Below are 15261 nucleotides of genomic sequence, written 5' to 3' on the forward strand. Positions count from 1 at the left end.
ATGTGCCATTGCACATGGCATAGAAAATATATGTTTTATATATATATATATATATAAAATAGGTGTGAATATACACCTATTTTTATTAGCTCTATATATTTTGTTTTTGAAGGAATTATAGCCTGGTGGCTAATAAGCTTCAGATGCTTTCATATTTCAAAATATATACTTAAATGTGCTTAAGGTAAAAGCTGATAACCAAGGTGTAAGTTCCACTGGGCCGTAGGAGCAATGACTATTGGACCTTGTGTAACCTTCACCTCTCAACACCTCCACATGCACAAACACAGAGTCAACCTCTGTCATCAGTTACTCACTCACAACTCTAAATCTAAATTTGGCCCTCAGCAGCTCCACTGAGATTCCCCGGGGAGTCAATTAGAATTACATAGCAACTGCAGGCAAGTGCAACATCTGGACATGGCATTTTACCTAAGTTAGTGACAACTAACTTTGCCCTAGAATCGTCTTTGCTGCTTTTACCACTCTGCTAACAAAGGTAAGGTAAGATATTCAAACAATTAGACTGTGTGGAACTGACCTTTAGTACTGACCATGGAGGTGTTCTCGACATTTGAAAAACAGATGCTATTAAAACTTTAGCACAAATTTAATGTTATGATTTCCCCCATGGTAATTCATATGGATAAACCATCTCAAAACCAAAATAAAAACTATCAAATTTAGTTGGAAAAAAAAATTTTTGCCTTGTCTGTGTCAAATCACAGAAGTTTCACAGCTTAGCAGAGCTCAGCCTATGTTTCAAAGAAATAATAGTAGCCAACTTAATTTTACACATTATTAAGGCTACTTTTGTCTGCTTTAAGTTCACAATCAATTTTTCTGACACATACCTTTAATAATTTAGTGACTTATTTAATAAAATCTTTATATTTTTTGTGTTTATTCTGAAGTAGTTTAACTATGTAAAAATATGGATCTGTGGTTGAGAGAACTACAACTTTCAGTGGGAGAGATAATTATAATAATATATATAGTTTTCCTCAACTTCATCTGTTTCAAATCCAGATTGTAAAGTTGGTGACCACATTGCAAAACACAGTGCTACTATCTTTATTCAAATCTTCCAGTACCCGCTTCTTGATAACTTTCCTCACAATCATTTTGAATATTGCAACATCTTCTTATAGCATTTCAAATCATCTACTTTTGCCTTATTTTTATTTATTGTACCTACGCCAACTATCTGATGTTACTTCTTTTTAGTTATAGGTTATATATTCTCTATCCCCTCCCACTAGAATGTAAACTCAACCTGGCTAAGAATCTCCTGGTGTTCATTCTTTGATAGATCCTCAATGATAGAAACAGTTCCAAAACAGAGTAGGTGTTAAGTGTTTTTAAAAGAATAAATTAAAGATCACTTTCCACAAAGGATTTTACCTAAAATGAGATATGCATGATTTTGAAAGTAGTGAAATGAGAAATAACAGATTAACTGAAAAATATTGCTCTTGAGAGATTTCAGTTTCTTACTGAGTAAGATGGAGTAAGTATCTCTATTCATTCTTTCCCACTGAAGGCAGCTAAAAATTGGGAGAGAATATTTGAAAAAGGCATTTGAGAATTCTGAAAACTAAATGACAACAGGCAAACTTCAGAAAACCAGAAATGAGGGTTCCAACCAGCCCATAGGTAATTTATCAATTTGTCCCTTTCATTATCTCCAGCTTAGATACAAGGTAGCAAAAAATACCCAGAGGTGGGCAACAGCACAGAGCATTAGGAGAAACCCTTCAGTTCTATTTGATGCAAGAAAAATACTCATTATTTTCCAGTGTACCTGGTGCTTTCACCATGATAAATGACATCCTGGGTCATAAAACTAACCTTAATAAGTTTAAAAGAATTGTTATCACACAAAGTGTGCTCTTAAACCATAATGACAACATATGTGAAATCAGTAACAAAATATATTGGAAAAAAAATAGAAATTAATAAAGGCTTACAATAATCCAAAGAGGAAATCTCAAAAGCAATTTGAAAGTATTTTGAACTAAAAAAAAAAAAAAAAATGCCTACTAAAAATGGAACACATCAGGATTTGTAGGATGAGGTGAAAGCGGGGCTTACAACAAACATAAGTATAAAAAGAAGAAATGTATCAAATTAATAGCCTAAGTTTCTACTTCAAGAAACTAGAAAAAAGTAAAATAAGCTCAAAGCAAGCAAAACAAAGGAAATAACAAAATAGTACAGAAATAAATTTAGTAGATGTCTATATGATGCCATTTGTATGATATCCTCAAAAGAAACATTGATAGATCAGTGGTAGCCCCATCATTAGAGGGGAGGGGTGATCTCAAATGAGAAGTACAAGAGGATTAAGGGAGATTATAGATCTTCTTGATTGTGGTGGTGGTTACATAAATCTATTCATATATGAAAACTCATAGAACTGTTCACCAAAAATAACAGGTTTTCTATAGGTTAATTTAAAGATAAAATTTTAAAAATAATATTCTTTGAAACTCTTTGCTAATGTATTCATTCTGCTTGAGAAGAAGTGTGAGAATTTCATAAATGTAAAATGTACTGTTTCTGTGTTCAAATGTCCTCTGTCAGATTGTTAACTTTAGGACCCTTCTGAACTTTCACCCTTTTGAGCTTTGCACTCCCCATCTTTTATAGCAGGGAAAGTGCAAATTTCCATGTGGGGCCATGATGAGCAGCCTTGTTCTAAACAGCATCCTACTGAATGGGATTGTAGCCCAGTCTCCTACTTAAGAAACTGGCTGTAATCTTCTAGATTCATCATAAAACCTTATTTTTAAATCATAGCCAAGCAAAACTACATTTACATTAGGGAATTGCTGTTCTGATATTTTATAAGAAAGTAAAGATGTGAGTGTTTTACCAAATAGCTATTGATAAATCTAAGAGGGCACTGACCACTGTGAAGTTTGTACAGCCATAGGTGTGCTGCAGATAAATGAAATATGTTTCTGCTCTAGGAAGAAATGCAATCTATAATAAATATTTTCATACAAGTGCTTCCCCCATCCCCCAGACATCATTCTAAACCATGATTACTGTAATATAAATATGTGTCTGGGATTGAGAAGAGTTTCTGAATGGATAGGTTAACTGCACCTGCCCTTCTCTGGCTTCACATTTTCAATAGCTTCAAAATATGGGCAACTGCCTATTTTCATTTATTACTACAAGATTTCATTCCTTGACCCTGGAAAGTTCTTAATCTTCAGTGTTATTCATCATAAAGAAAAGCATCCTTTAATCTTGAGGCAAAGCAAATAATTCTTTCAGATGTCTCTCAATAAACCTTTAGGGTTCTCATGTGACTTGAAGAGATGAAAATTACAATAAAGGATTTAGTAACATCAGAGATGAACATGAGAGTTAAATAGTCAACTTCTTATAAATATGGACCGGAAAACTATTTTTAAAAGCTATTTTTACTCACACTGAAACTAAATTTAATGCATATCTGACTGTGTCATAGAATCAGTACATAAAATAAGCTGGTGAAATTAGAGGTTCAATTTTACTTGCTCTAAATTAAATACTTTAACATAGGACTATATTAACAAATAGGAATTTCTACAGATGAATTTCAAAACATTCTATCAGAAAATTAACACCAAAGGATAGGCTCAAACAACAACAATAACAGCAACTAAATCAAAATAATTACCTGTTAATTCCCTGTTTACACATGTGTATCATGGTTTTGGAGACCCTGTAAAACACTGTATTTGGCAAAAGCAGAAAAAGCAATTTTTTCATCTATGTTGTTTGGTAGTTTTTGTGTTACAAGGAGAGAAAGCCCAATTTGAAGTGGATTTTTATTAATTTAAACATAGTGCAGTTTTTTACATGGTAAAAAAGCTCAACAATATTACCATAGGCCAAATTCTGATGCTTCATTTTTCTTTTTACCTGTCCTCAGGCTTTAAAGGATGCCTCTCACCCAAAGTTCTAGACTCACCCTTGATTTGGATCAAAATGACAGCAATAATTCCTTACTTCAGATCTTCATGCCACACAATCTTCTCCCATGGAAGAAATGTCTGTCTCTCCTAGTAACCTTTTTGGGAAAAAAAAAAAATAATGCTTTCCCAGAATTCCTATTAGTTTTTTTGCTTATTAGTTTTTTTTTGCTTATTCATTGCCTTGGTTGAGAGTATAAGCCCATTTCTATGGGGGAATTAAAAAAAAAAAAAAAAACCCTCTGGCCAGAGTCTGGCATTTCTAATTGGCTGGCATCAACACCAACACATGCTTATACTACAGATAGGTTCAAACTACTGAAAAATTTGTTTTAAAAAATAAAAGAAAATATTTTGGAAGATAATCATGTATTTGCATGTTATTTCAGTGACTGATAATATTTTAGATGATTTTACCTTCCTTAGAATTTACGACCGTTATATAACAGAAAAAATCAAGTGTTTTTCAAGAACAATGTAGTTTATCTTCAAATCTTTTATCCTAAATATTTTATTATATACATATCAATATTAAAAGCCTAATTAAATATTTTGAATGAACTTTTTGAAAGATGTGGCTATACAAAAATTTTTACAGTTTATTTTAAAAAACATAATTTTAAAATTTAATTAATTAATCAAATATTTATTGAACAGCTACTAGGTATCACCTGCTACTATGAATGCTATGGTGATAAACAAAATATCCCTGTACTTATACAGCCTCTATTCTTATGGCAAACTTCTATTCAAGTGTATAATATTTTGTCACCATAGTTATCATTTATTCAAACATTTAAAATTATGAAAAGCTTATTATAGAAAGCTGATCATTTAATACATTTCTAATTTTGTTAGCAAATTTTCCTTATTAATCCTCTGAATTTTATTTATTATTTTTTAACAAATAATTTTGTAGATCATGAGTTAAATATTCTGCCAACCCCTAAGAACAAAAAGGTGAGCAAATAAACAATGTCCCTCTCTTGTAATTATGAGTCAAGAGAAAATTCATATTTCAAGGCTAAATGTTGTCAATTTTATTTCTTAAAATAGTAACTTCAAAATTTTCAGAAAGTAATTGAAATTCTGAAAAACTGAAATCGCTATGTTAAAGAAAGTATAAGTAGATGTGCAGACAAACTTTATATGTAAATTGATATATATATAATAAAAATACACATGCAGATTCACAGCCTGGGGATCACTTTTACATCGAGTTGCTTCAACTGTTCACAAACAAGCTCCTCCCTCCTTTCCACAAATCTCTGTGTATCCATATGTAGCACATATGGCAGCAGAGGTGGGAGGACAAACATTGGCATCCATACCTCTTACAGAAGAAATTCCAAAGGGGGAAGTCTCTTGCATGGACTCTTTCTAAGAAGAAGCAATTGTTGAAACAAAAATCTAAAACCAGATTTTTTTTTTCTTTGCACATGACTTTGAAATTTGGGGGGAAAAAATCCACTTCAATCCCATTAGTTGATGCAGTTCAGGGGGACAAAAGTATGCAAGTTTTGTGAAGCTCCCATGTGTACAAACTAGAAGTGTCAAAAAAAGAATATTCACAGGTCAGATGAATGCCATTATGGTTCCATATGGATTAAAAAGTTGCATCAGAATATTATAATTTAACCAATTGTATTTTCTTCCATAAAATAAAAAGCAAGATTAAAAGACTTCCCTGTGCTGAGCTATAAACAGACATACATTAGTAAATTTTAAAATGCCAACTGAAAGAAATGATATGTGAGTGAAATTGAATTGCTGATTTTAAGGAGATAAGAACAAGAGGAGTTTACCTCTGCTACATATGCATATTTCCTGGAAGAATAGACATGAGGCTATAAACTAGACAGGAGCTAAATTACACAAGTTTTTATGAATCAATGAGGAGTTTAGATTTTGTGATAAAGACAAAATGGGTTCAAAATCATCTTTTAAAAGGAGATCAATATAACCAGATTTTAATTTTTAAAGAAAAATTTGGAGAAATTCCACTTCTGGCCAAGTCAGAAAAAGAGGGACTTGGATAGAGCCTCCCTGAAAATAAAAAATAAGAATATAAAACAACAGTTTTCAGGCTGGGGTTGTGGCTCAGTGGTAGAGTGCTCCCCTAGCGTGGGTGAGGCACTGGGTTTGATCCTCAGCACCACATAAAAATAAATAAATAAAAATAAAGGCATTGAGTGTACCTACAACTAAAACAAACAAACAAACAGACAAACAAAAAACCAAGCAAACAGTTTTTCTGACAGTAATTACAAAGTAATAAAAAACAGGGATCTTTGACAAAGGACCTAATCAATTTTCACCCTATGATTGTGCAAGCTTTTTCCCTAGAGAGAAATTCCAGACTATAGTGAAGGAAGAGGGGAAGCAGGTAAAGCCGAGTAGTTTTTCTTGGATTGAGGTAATGAAGCTACATGCTAAGAGAGATCAAGGAAGCTACAGTTTGCAGGATAGAGTACTGTATAAAAGAAGATTGCACACAGACAGAATATGAGACCACAAAGAATCTCTTTTGAGTATTCAGTGGAGCACTAATTAGCACAGGGTTGTAAAGGAACTATTCAAGATTAGGGAAACAACTCAAAAGCATGAGAGGAAACAGCAAACGGATATCACACCAGGCCAAGAAGAGTGTCTGTTTCACTAACCAGATTGGAAAAATTCATAATTCATGAGGCATTAAATGTGGAATTCAAGCTTTTACCTTGAAAGAGGGGAATAATTAGCCCTAGACTGTGCTCTGCCCTAGAGTTAGTTGCCCACAAAAGCATTAAACCAAGACTTGAAAAAATCAAACTCTTTCCTAGATACTGAATTATATTCCAGAAAAAGCTCAAACTACACAAATTCATAGGAATATGAAAATATGTAGCACCCAATAAAATGAAATTCATAATTTCTGGCATCTAACTAAATAATAGCAGGCAACACAGGAAGCATGGAAACTCAAAATGCAATAACAATTGAAAGTGAGACAGAACTGTCCTACACATAAGAATTAAGAAACCTGAAATTTCTTATGAAAACTTAAGACATAGCAATGGGAAATATTTAAAAAGAAAGGCATGAAGAAAAAATAATTTTAAAGTGCATCAGTCTCCTGTGACACAACTTTAAGCATCCTAATGTACAAATATTTATAACTCCTGAGAGGAATGAGAGGTATAGAAAAAATGTAGAGGTATTGAAGAAATTAGCAAACTTTTTCCAAATTTTATTTAAATGTAAACCCACAGATCCAAGAAGCTCAACGACCCCCAAGTACAAGAAATATGAGTAAACACACAATAAACACATCAAAATTAAACTGTTCAGAACTATTGACAAAGAGACACAGACACAGTACACACATAGACATAAAGACACAGTATACACATAGACATAAAGATTAAGATGATAGTAGATTTCTCATTGGAAATTACATATACAAGAAGGTAATAAGGCAACAAACTTAAATACTAAAATAAAAAATACTGTCAATATAGAAGTCTAGGCTGAGAAAAAATGTATAGCTTTCAAGAACAAATGCTAAAGATAATTTTAGATGCACAAAATCTAAAAGAATTCAGTGCCAGCAGACAGCTTACTGTAAGAAATGTCAGAGAGAGTCCTTTGGGCAGAAGGAAAACAACCTAGATTAAAAGTTACATATATACAAAGGAATGAATAACTGTGAAATAATAAATATGTGGACAAATATATATATATATATATATATATATATATATATATATATATATAAATTTTTCTGATTATTTAAATATCTTTAAAAGATGATTAACCAAAAAAATGTAATGCAGGCATTATAATATACATAGAACTAAAATCTCTTCCAACCACTGGACAAAGATTGAGAAAAACATTACAAGAAATATACTGTTATCAGGTTTTTACACCAGATAAGAAGTGTTATATTTCATTTGAAGGGAGACTGAGAAGTTAAAGATATCAATCAAACAAGATCCACTGAAATAACAAAGAGAACAAAAATGAAATGGAACAAAGAAAAAACAAATAGCAAATTGATATACTTAAAGATAAATATGTCAAAAAAAAAAAAAAACCCACAAATGTAAATGGTCTAAACCCTCCAACTTATGGGAAGGCATTTCCTAATTCTGTAAGAAAAGAAGATCCAGCAATATACACTAAATGTAAAGACCCAAATAGATAAAAAGGGATTATACTATTATCAAAGAGATTTTAGAACTAAAAATATTACAAGGGAGCAAGAAGGTAATTTTGTAACAATGAATCAACTCATCAAAAGTACATAGCAATTCTGAATATTTACATAGCTGGTGACATAGCTTCAAACTGACTGAAGCAAAAACTGATAGAACTGCAAGGAGAAAAAGATGAATCCACAATTACAGTCAGAGATTTTAATATCACTCTCAATATTGGTAGAACAAGTAGACAAAAAATCAGCAAGGATAGAGTAGACAAAAACAGTATCAATAAATACAATCTAATTGACACTTATGTAACAACTTTACAAGATGAGAAAATATGTTCAAGTGAGCACAGAACATTTACCAATGCAAACTATATTTTGGGCATAAAAATGAAGTACTGATTTTAACACACTTGAAATTATACAAGTTATATTAACTTACCATAATTGGATTAAATAAGAAATCAAAAACAGATCTTTGGAAAATTGCTAAATATTTGTAAATTAAATGGCACTTCTACATAGCCCATATGTTATAAGAAAAATCAAAAGGGAAATTAGAAAATATTTTGAACTGAATGAATTTCATCAGAATTTGTGATTATGAAACTATAATCTGTACTTAGGGAGAATTTATAGCATTAAAATCTTATATTAGAAAATAAAACTTAAGTCAATGAGTGTAGCATGTATATTTCAAAAACTATAAACAATCAAATTAAAAGTTAGAAAGAAAAGAAACATTAGTATGAGAATTAGTGAGATAGAAAACAAAAACAAATAGAGAAATTAGTGAAAATAAAAGCTGATTCTTTGAAATTATCAATGAAATTTACAATCTATCTTGCTGAATCTTAAAATGATTGTACTAAGAACACAGACAAAAAATTGTATATTTACTTTATTAATTTACTCAAATAAATTCTAGAAAACGCAACCTAACATCAGCCATCAGCCAGGAAGAAGAGAGGATTTGGGGAAGGGCAGAGAGAAGCAGTTACAAAGAAGTTCTCTGATACATTTGGGGTGATGGACAGGTTTATTAACCCAATTTTGGTGATGGTCTATCATGTTTATTATATCCCAATCATACCTCTTTGAAACTGTTTTTTTTTTTCTTTTTCTTTTCTTTTCTTTCTTTCTTTTTTTTTTTTTTTTTTTTTTTTTTTTGTACCAGGGATTGAACCCAGGGACCCTTAACCAGTGATCCACATCCCTAGCCCCTTTTTAAATTTTTTTTTATTTTGAGAGAGGGTCTTGATAAGTTGCTGAGGACCTTGCTAAATTTCTGAGGCTAGTTTTGAACTGGCAATCCTCCTGCTTCAGCCTCCAGAGCTGCAGGGATTACAGATGTACACCACTGCACCAGGCTTTAAGACTGTTCTAAAAGGACAGTCTTAATTTTAATTTTCTTAATTATACAAGAAAATATTAATATTAGCTACTACTAGTATGTGAGAATTGGAGGGAATATGGTTAAAAATGATTTCTGCTGTTCTTTTAAGAACTGAATTCACTGGACACAAACTGAACATTATTTATAATATCTGCAATTAATCCCATTCATGGGGGTCTACCCAGTGACCTAATCACTTCCTATTCAATTAAAAAAAGCTACTGCAGAGAAGTGTGACTAATTATGAATATGTTCATAATATTAGTGAGTCTATGCAGTATTATTTAACACATATGTAAATAGCATACAAGCCAATCATATTGTACAATGTTTTTACAAGCTGATAAGAGGAAATATACAGCCACATTTCAAAGAATATGAAGACGTAATTCATCAAGATGGATACAAATAGCCAATAGAAATATAAAAAAGGTGGTCTGCCTTATTACTTATGAAATATATATTCAGAAAATGGTGAATTAACCACTTGGGTCTATCAGGTTATCAAATATTGAAAAATTGATATTTTCCAGTTATAGGTGAAAATGTAAAGAATATAGATTTCTAAAGACAACCTAAAACTGTATATCAAAATTAAAAAGAATGTTGACAAATTAATTTCACTTCCAGAAATTAATTTTAATTCCAGGAATTTGTATAAGATAATAGAATAATATATAGATACTAATCAAATATTGTATAAAGTAGTAACAAAGTTAAACAATTCATATGTTCATCAATAGAATGAAATAAAATAACATATTACCTATTGGGTAACATGGAATGTCACAGACTGTTACAAAACAATGGAATGGATAAGCTAGATCTAGTGGAATGTGATGATCATTATTATTCAAAGTACAGATATTGGTGTGAATATAATCGAAATTGTGCTCTATATGTGTAATAAGAATTGTAATGCATTCCACTGTCATATATAAATAAAAATTTTAAAAAAATAGATCTGTATTCTCATAATATATTAGTGAATCATTTTTGAAATAACATATTTATATAAGTATATATTCACATATAGATATTTGGGACAGACTTATTTTTCCAACATTAACTATTGATTTTTCTTACAGATAAGGAGAGAGTTCATAAGGAAAGGTAGGTAGCATCATAAGGGTCTTTTCACTTATGTATCTCTATAGTTAATTATTTGCATTGCATCATTATAATATTTTAATTTTGGAAAAAAAATACCAGCTGTCTTATGAAACTCAGAATTAAGATAACCCTTTCTGAAGAATGCATGTACTATAGTTTAACTATGAGGAATCCCTCCAAAGCTCATGTGTGAGATGATACAAGAGGGTTCAGAGGTGAAATGATTGGGTAATGAGACCCTTAATCTAATCAAAGTGTTAATCCCCCGATAGGAATTGATTGGGTAGGGTAAATGAAGGCAGGTAGGATACAATGAGGAGGTAGGTCACAGTAGACATGCCTTTTGGGTTCATATTTTGTCCTTGGTGAGGGTCTGTCCGTCTCTCTCTGCTTTCTGATTGTCATGTCTGAGCTGCTTTCCTCCTACATCAAACCCTTCCATCCATCGTGATGTTCTGCCTTATCTCGGGCACAGAGCAATGGAGTCAGCTCTCCACGGACTGAGATTGCTGAAACATTGAGCCACAAATAAACTCTTCTTCCTCTAACATTATTCTTGTCAGGTCTTTTGGTCACAGCAACAAAAAATTTGACCAAAACAGCATACAATCAACCTTTTAGAAAGTAGAACTCAATTCAGAATCACGGGTGGGTTAGTCTCTTTCTCTGCCACGCGTTGGCTGTGTGATCCTGGAAATTCATTTCAATTCTGAGTCTCAGACACTTGATTCATGCACTGGAATAGTACTACCTACCTGACAGCGAAGAGAAAGGATTGGGTAAGTGAGGCGCTGTGAAGTGTCAAAGACAGGTGTTCAAGAGACACTAGTTTCCTTGCTCTCAGAGCCAAGAAGCACTAAATATCCTCATTAAGTTTTCAAGTAATTAAGGCATTTTAAAAATATCTGACGAACGCCCAAGAAATGTCTGGAAAATGTGCCAGAACCTCCTTAAAACACAATGCTATAGGCGCTGGACAAGGAAATCACCTTACAAATCAGCATTTTGACATTTCAGGTTCCGTATCTAGAAAATGGAATCCAAGGATGGTAGCCTTGAACAGAGTTCCAACTATACAAATGGTGTTAGTCCTAACAGGAGGAGAAATGTTACTGAATTTTCACCAACGGAATAAGAATAAAGAGGGTGTCTAAATTATGAAAACATATAACAAAGAGTGAAACAGTTCATCTTTTACATCGACACATGCCCTCTTCCTGCTGCTACCTATAAGCAGACTGTGCACGCTGGTACAGGTGGTCCTCTGTAATTGTGTGCATAAAATAACTGAGTCATTTTCCGATTGGTAAATAATATGCAATGTCAGATTCTCTGCACCATCTGTGTCACCCACCACCACATTTTGCTGCAAAACTGCCAGCAGCACCACGTTGTTGGAGAAGTCACAGGAAGAACCACTTGGCATCCTTGGCAAAGCTTAAATCTATTCACAGTATTGAACCTGACATATGCCCCAACGCAGAACGTGTATGCTACCCTAACGATCTTTCCTGCTGTTCTATAATCAGAGACATAGATGGAGGGAGTGCTGCCACTTTTTCATTTGGCACTGAACAAACTCCTGGACTCTCTTTTTGGCCAAACAATGCACTCATATTTAGGAGAATCAATGTGCAGATTACTAAACACAACCATTTCACTATTTCCATCACTATGTGCTACATGTAAGATGTGTGCTTCTTTCTGAATCTTTTCCCCAGCTGTGCTCAGTTTTTGAATCCTCTGAAAAATAGAGTGGCTCGCTGCCATTGTTAGCCCTGACAGTTTAGACGAACTCTTGAAGTCTGGAGGAGCCTAGGTGGCGGTTGCCTTGTCAACCTGTCTTTTTGTGGAAGGAAAGGAGGCCCGAGTCCAGAGGGCATGTCTTGGCTTCATTTTCAAGACGTCTGGTACTGACAGAAGCTAAGAGTCAGCCTCAGCATGCACCATGCAGAGAAAGTCCTGGAAAGGTTTCTCCTTCCATCCCTCTGTTTTGTTGTTTCCTTTCATATCATTCACAATGAGCCATATCCATATGGTGCTAGTGCCAGATCCAGGAGTGACTGGGTTTTGCCAAATCTCTTAGACCAGGACTTTCACATTACCCTTTGGTACTAACATTAGCTAAAAAATTAACCTGGCTTCGAGACATTTCTATGGGAAAACTGTCTACACAATTTAATTCAGTAGCGCAAAACACAAAATTTTGACCATGATTTGTTTAAAAATCTACACAAAACTAATATAATTCCAAACTGAGGGTAGATTTCATAAGCAAACACAACAGTTAAATACAACTTATGACCCAGATGAAAGAAAACAAAACACTAGACAAGGGTCACTTATAATACTACAAGAAATCTGATAATGACATATTTGCTTGAGGAACACTCTTCGCTTATTTTATTGCAGTAAAAGTAAATGTCATGATAATCATTAATCCATCAAATGCTCTACATTGGTTTGGAATTGGTTTTACCAAGGATAAATACAAAAATATGACATTTAGAAAAGAAAACATCATGATATCACTCCATGAAACTTTATGGTCCTTATTAATAACATGGAGACCAATCAAAGCACTAGTGAGAAAATTAAATAAAATCTGTGACTATAAACCTAAAATGGTACATACAGAAAATTCATTATAGCTCTACCTAAGTGAATGTATAAATATACACTTAACATTAAACTAGTTATATCACACTTAAATTTGGCTCGTATTATTAATATATTATTTCCACTTAAAGTAATCCATTGGTATTTATGGAAGATTCACTCCAAAATCCCCAGATACTCAAGTTGCTTTATAAAATGGTGTAAGTATTGACATATTACCTATTAACATCCTCCTATATACTTAAATCATCTCAGGATTACTTATAATACCTAATAATAAGTAAGTGCTATGTAAATAGTTTGTATTGTTTAGGGAATAAATGACAAGAGAAAATCTGTAACATGTTCAGTAGTATCTGAATATTTTTTTAATACTTTCTTTCTAAGGTTAGTTGAATCCACAGATACAGAATCTATGGATATAGAGGCCAACTATATGTCAGTAAGAGATGATCTTCAGAAAGAGCACACTCTAAAGAAATGTGATTAGATTGCCTCTGAATTCTGTCCGGATGTAGAATTGTGTCTTTGAATATATTTTTATACATACAGTTGACCTTCCATGTGCAAGGGTTTCACATCCACAAATTCTACCAACTTTGGTTCCAAGACATCTGGGAAAATAATTGCATCTATAGTAAACACATGCAGTCTTTTTTTCTGATCACTATTTCCTAAATAATGGTATAACAACTATTTATATTACTTGTGCATTGTAGGAGGTAATAAAAGTAATCTAGAGATGCTTTAGAGCATATGGAAAGATGTGTGTAAGTTATATGCAAATACTATGGCATTTTACATAAGGAATATGAGCATCCGTGGATTTGGAAATGAATCCCCCACAAATACAGAAGGGAAACTGCATTTAGTTTCTATATTCTCATCCTTCACTGAATTGTTGCAATTTTGTTGTTGCTGTTGTGATTTTGTGTTAGTGGGTTTATGATGTAGTTCTTCCCATGCTTTTTAGTAGTGATTTTCTGCAGTAACTAACTTGATCCTGGTTCTGAACTGTCCACTTGTCTAGTGGAGCTCCTCACAGCTGCCCTCCCTCCAGTTCGTCATTTCCTGCTATTCTTGTCCTTCAGGCAGGGATCTGCAGGTGAGGTTGTGTGCAAAGTGAATGAAATATCCTCAATGCTTTATTGTACTTTGAAACAGCTCTTCCAGCTTACTGGCCTTCAACCAAAAAACCCTTAAGGAGGCCAAGATTTAGGGGTGTGTATGTATACCCTGTGTGATATGGAGAAGTAAAGAAGAGCCATGAAAAGAAGGATTTGACTCCTCTGATTACTGATAATAGCGGGTGAGGTCATTAGCCTCCACAGTACTTGTTTGAAACCTAAACAGGTACAGCAACTCACCATTAGGATCAATCCATTACTGAATTAGAAATACGACTGAATTTAGCAACAAATTTGTGCCAACATTACTTCTAGCAGCAGTAGGTTTTCAGCAGCAGATTGGCACCGTGACAGAGTCCATAATTTTCACAGTATGTGTTTCATAATTTGTCATGCACACTCTGATTGCTTGGCATATTGGCAGAGTCCACAGTGCTCTCTAAATGTCACCAGACGCATTTGAGGATTTGTCATGCACGGTCTGAACAAGTGACACAACACAGCAGAGTGGCCAGGTTCAGAGCTGATTTTTGCACTCCCTGTAAGTGAGTGCTCTCAAGTTCAGCCACCAGTGACGAGGGCCTGGTGGGGGCTGCACAGCCCTCCTCTTGGAGCTGCTGATTTTTAATTCTGTGTCAAGTGATCATATGGATGCTGCCAGGAGAAAATACTATTTCACGGCAGGTGTGACATGCACGGTACAGAATTTGTTGCCTGATAATATTCTTTTCAAATCATTCCTTGTAGTGCACTTAACATTTTTTTTCATAAAAGCACAAAGAGCATTTCACAAATTAGGAGTAAGAAATAGGAGAGGATTAACTATGAATAGAGGGTAGAAAA

General features: G+C 33.4%; 1 long non-coding RNA gene across 3 annotated transcripts in view; it reads left to right on the forward strand.

Annotated features, from left to right (window-relative positions):
- The first annotated feature begins 357 nt into the window (after window positions 1–357).
- LOC131423672 (uncharacterized) overlaps window positions 358–15261 on the forward strand; it is a 70337-nt gene continuing 55433 nt past the window's right edge. For 2 of the 3 annotated variants that reach the window (XR_009225532.1, XR_009225534.1), the window contains exons 1-2: window positions 358–499; window positions 10648–10672. This is a non-coding gene — a long non-coding RNA (uncharacterized LOC131423672). The remainder of the gene's footprint in view (window positions 500–10647; window positions 10673–15261) is intronic. The other variant, XR_009225533.1, reaches the window with a different exon arrangement.

The sequence above is a fragment of the Marmota monax genome, unplaced genomic scaffold (genome assembly GCF_021218885.2).
Source record: "Marmota monax isolate L192 unplaced genomic scaffold, Marmota_monax_Labrador192_F-V1.1 WCK01_AAM20220418_F8-fsc00016, whole genome shotgun sequence".
Taxonomy (NCBI): domain Eukaryota; kingdom Metazoa; phylum Chordata; class Mammalia; order Rodentia; family Sciuridae; genus Marmota; species Marmota monax.